This window comes from Sturnus vulgaris, chromosome 4 (assembly GCF_052056855.1).
Source record: "Sturnus vulgaris isolate bStuVul1 chromosome 4, bStuVul1.hap1, whole genome shotgun sequence".
In the NCBI taxonomy this organism is placed as follows: Eukaryota; Metazoa; Chordata; class Aves; order Passeriformes; family Sturnidae; genus Sturnus; species Sturnus vulgaris.
Genome location: NC_142246.1, coordinates 65,517,996 through 65,522,848, shown reverse-complemented (window position 1 = coordinate 65,522,848; position 4,853 = coordinate 65,517,996). Strand labels below are relative to the sequence as shown.

General features: G+C 37.4%; 1 long non-coding RNA gene across 1 annotated transcript; it reads right to left on the bottom strand.

Annotated features, from left to right (window-relative positions):
- Window positions 1-600: 600 nt before the first annotated feature.
- Window positions 601-4,041, bottom strand: LOC148224057 (uncharacterized). Its single transcript, XR_015803577.1, has 3 exons — window positions 3,989-4,041; window positions 3,546-3,872; window positions 601-2,007 (listed from the first exon to the last, which is right to left on the bottom strand). It is a non-coding gene; the product is annotated as an uncharacterized LOC148224057 (long non-coding RNA).
- Between the last annotated feature and the right edge of the window lie 812 nt (window positions 4,042-4,853).

The window sequence follows — 4,853 nt, the reverse complement described above, 5'->3', positions numbered from 1 at the left end:
TCCATAATATTCCCTTGGATAAAGCAGAGAATTAGTAGAAATTTCAGAAATGTCCTAGGAAACTCTGAAATTTCAGCTTGCAAAGGCAAGAGTTTGGAAATATGTTTAATGTCCCATAATCTGAATAATTGCTGCAGGAACCATTGAAGGTACAGTAAAATGGATGGTTTCTCACCTAAACTATAAAATACTAGCCCAGCTAAACATTTAGACACTTAATGCCTTAAAAAAAAAATCTAATCCTGACAGCTCATCTTTCATTCAGTAACTGAAAACCCCTAAGATTCTTCAAGATTTCATGCAATTTTTTCTGTGTATTATGGCAAAAAATTACAAATTAATCAGTTCAGGCCATAGGAATAATGCATTAATAAAATCCATAAAATTTATATAAGATGAAGGGAGGCAAATCCAGCTGTAGATAAAATTGTAGAAAAGTAGAGAAATGGAAATTTTGATTACTTAGATGACAGGAACAATCCTAGAATTTGCCTTTTTTTTAACAAAGTGAATTCAAAACAGAGAAGTTCAGGTCTCCTCATCATCCCCTTCTGGAGGTACCTTGTATTATTAATAAAAGACTAGATTACATTGCTCTGAAGAAGGAGTACTGTATCCCAAGCAGATGTGCTATTAGAGCTGACACTTTCCCATATTACAGCATCTTTTGAATCTTTTATTTCAGGATAACCTAAAAGTAGTTTTAAAGGATGGTTCTGGAGAGAGGAAAAAGGGATAAGTGGTATAAGGAAGAAGTTCTGAGGAGTTTATTTTTTAAACAGTAAAAAATACTTCTTCAAGAACACTTTGTATAGTTTTTTGGTCTTGTTTTATTTTTAGTATTTATTTCATAATCACCTGCTCAGGTATTATCTTTTCGAAAACTTGAAGTGTAAACAATGAACAAGGGATTAAGGAAAGCTTGAAAAATGTAAACATTTAGGGATTTTTTTTTTATACCAGGGTATAATATAGAAAGGAAATGGTAAACTGAATGTATTGAGATAAGCAAACTGTCAGGCAGAACATTAATAGGACCATTATGGAACACAAGGAGGAAGTTGATGACAGGAAAACTTGATATTGTTGGAGAAGCAGAATTCATTCTTGTCATAGTACTGCCAGAGAAAGCTGAAGGTCACATCCTGAAGAATGCAAAGGTGAAGTACTAAAAATTTCATGATAATGCTGACCCAGACAGACCATTAAAAGTATGTGAAGTTTGCAAGGCTTTAGAAATGCAAGTAAATTGAGGAGAAAAGAACACAAAGTTTTTTTCTGCTTGCTTGAGAGTCTGAGTGATTACTGCTCAAACAGGGTGAGTAATTTAGAGCTGATATTTATTCATAAAACTCTGAGTACTGCAGACCTATGCACTCAGCAACATTAACATCATTAAGAAATGAGATATTTACACATAATTTAGAGCTGTGTGAAATTGCTATAGGCAGCATGGCTTCAGGAAGTGATTTTTTCCTCCACTAACATGCATTGTGGCCAGAGGGAAGAAGAACTGAGGTAGTGAATGGGTAATAGCAGAAGAGAATCCCTATGGAGGCTTTAATTAATTTAATCTATAATAGAGCTTCTCCTTGAATTTGAGGGTCACAAATCATTGTGTTCTAGGCCAGGTTTGGGGTAATCTCCTGCTAAATGAATGAAATAATTGATGGGTATTTGTTTTGAAGTCAGTCACACTATCACAGCAGCAATTTAGCTAGCACTTCATCTTGGTTAAAGACTTATTTTACCTATATTACAGAACCACTAAAGTTACCTGAATTTGTACAAGCAAACATAAAGGTAGATGAGTTTTGCCAGTGATGAGCTCTGCATTGACTTGTGACAGTCACTGTGACACACTGTCCTGCTTTGAAATAAGAGCTGGATTTCTGCAATGAATTTTAGTACTTGAAGAACTTCTTGCTGTGGTCTATCAGAGCTTCTACTACATCTGGTGCAGTTCCCATTGTTTCAAGACACTTTATGACTCATAATCCAAATAACCTGGAAGAAACACACACACACACACACACACAGAGGGGAAAAAAGTATTATAGTAGAAACATTTGATCTTCAAAAGTACCATTGCTGAGGAAGAAATTAAGGTAGGTTAGCTCAGGATATTCAGAAACTGTGTTTGGAACAACAGATCAGGTAGAGGTTCGTTCATTATTGAAGATCATTTTTAATCGTTTTGTTTCTCAAGAACAGTGAGAAACTCAATGGGGAATAATAGAGACACAGGCACAAAAAATATATTGTTGCTTTGAACTAGGACAGTTGCACACAGAAAATCACTGCACCTCAGCTCAAACCATCAGACAGCATGGTTCTTATCTGGAAGAAGCAGGTGATCTTTGTTGCATAAGGCACACTAGCCTCAGCCAACAGCCTTCCCCACTCAAATAAAAATAGCAGTTCCTTTTTGCCATATAGAGCTAGGATTTCTTTGAACAATACACTCTATATTTCAGCCATAGAGCAGTTAACCTGGCATGAAAAGACAAGGTGTACCTGGTGTATAGGCAGTATCTTTTCAGCTCAGCAGTGGCTCAATAATTCTCCTCATACTCCAGTCACAACTTCAGCACACTGAGAGAAACCAAGACCTGCACTGTTGCTTTTTCTCAGAGTGCTGTAAGTGCAACCTGCCCACTACTGATTCTTTCTGTTACATTACTAGCATAATAGATGGCTTATGTTTTATTTAGTCACCTGAATTTTCTTATTTAAATTTTTGCAAGATATACTAAAAACAATTCAGTCCCTTGCTGGTTTCAGTTGGCTTTGTTTTTCCCTTCAAAGTTTAGTGCACTGGGTCTTGAGTACTAGCTTAACAGAGTTGAATTGTTTGTTTTCTCAGAACACCTTGTCTCTTGAGAGTCAGAGATCTTGCTTGTTAAAAGCTTTTCCATGTTTTAAGTAGATGATGGACTCTATAGGAAGTGGAATTAATTAAATACCCTCCAGACAGAGAGTTTACAGATATCCCTGAAACAGTGTCATTTAGAAGATGCATTGTATTTCCACAGATATTAGATTAGTTCTGCTTCTCCTAGAGATAGGTGTCATGCTTTTGTCTGTAGAATATGGAAATTGCTTTCAGATCTGGAGCTGAAAATAATACCTGGGTGATGTATGCAACAGAGTGGCTGTACTTGTGTCTCAGCTAGTAATCGTGTTTGTAAGGCTGTCATTATTGCTCCTGGTTTGAGCTCTGTTAATATAAATGTATTCTTCAAAAGAGGGGTACAACACAACATTTTCAAGTCTTGCAAAGTGAGCTGTCATCTGATGGCTCCGTGTTCAGAGGTGGAAAGCGAGCATCCTAAAGACAGGGACCTATTTCTCATTAACAACAGTAAGATGTCTGCAAGATTAAGGTGTCAGGGTACAGAAAGATGAAGAAGAAAAGAATTACTTAGCAAATAGGCATAAATGAATATAAAATGTGAATGGGGGGTTCTGGCTCCTTCTAAGGGTAAAAATAGGCCAGCAGATATTACGTTGTGCTGCAATCAACTCACCCACTGGATCCTTACCTTCAGCTTCATAGGTGAGACTAGTGGCAGCAAAATGGTACCTCATAGGCAGTGCTGGGAACTTTCAGGGCCATTATTTCTGAAATGAAACGAAATGAATATTCAAAGGCTCCTTAGACATAATGAAGGTTAAATCCTGTATAGAGTTTTTCAGGCCCCATGTGAGTGCTGTCTGACTGGGCTCTAAAAGAGCCAGGGTTCAGCCTGTGAGCAGCCTGGGACCTCTCTGGCCATGGTGAGTGCAGGGCTGATCCCAAACTGGAGAGGAATGGAGCTTTACATGGCATCTTACAAATGCAGCTACACAAGGTGGGCAGAGAAACAGCTCTGGAAGAAAGAAAATATCTGTGAGACATTCATATATACAGGGAAGTTGTTAGCCTGCAAATTATTTCACACCCGACTCTTAGAAAGCACATCAGGTATTGCCAGCTAATATCTACCTGCAAATGGCCAGCTCATACCATCCATGTGCTGTGATCTTGCCCAGAAATCCCTTCTGTTCAGTGTTTACAGCTGTGCCTGCTAAGGAGAGAAAGAAAACACCATTTTATCTACAGGACAAAATATTCCAAACAGAAACTGCAATTAAAATCCTGCTTTTTAGGAGGAAAGGGGGGAAAAAAAGAAAACAAAAAGTATATTAGTAGCAGGGTACCACTACCAAAGTTAAAAAAAAAATATTATTATCCTTATATAAGTGGGACTTAGCAAATTGCAGACAGCATTTTTGAGCAGTTTTACCACATTTAATTCACAATGGTAATTTTTAAGTTTAGTGGCCTTCCATACCTAGGCAGCTCTTCCATAGCCATGACTATGCACTGTAAGAAGCTTTTGTATCTGGAACCTAGGATCCCTTCTAAAATCTTGCATTGATTTAAATTGTGAGCCAATTTGGCTAATGTGACATAAACCCCTATATAATTACTTTGCATCACATTTCTATAGATAGAAAAAGATATATCTGCTCCCTCAGCAACAGTTTCAGTCCAGAAATTGTGAGCAGAGCATATTACCTCGTGACCAGCCTTCAGCATTAATAATTGTATAGTTTTGAGACTGAAGCTTGTAGAATCCATGCACCTCAGAGGCGACTCTAAATCACACTTTTAATACTGATGAGACCAATTTCGTTTCCATATAATATTAAAAAAAAGATATATCAGTATCTCAAACCCAGTGTATTTACCTCATACTTCCATTAAATTCATAAATATGGCCTATGTCTCACTGCACTTGCAGCCAATGTGTGGATCAGTCATTCAATGAAGTACTGCTGGCTTATGGCTCATTAACAGTGCTGGT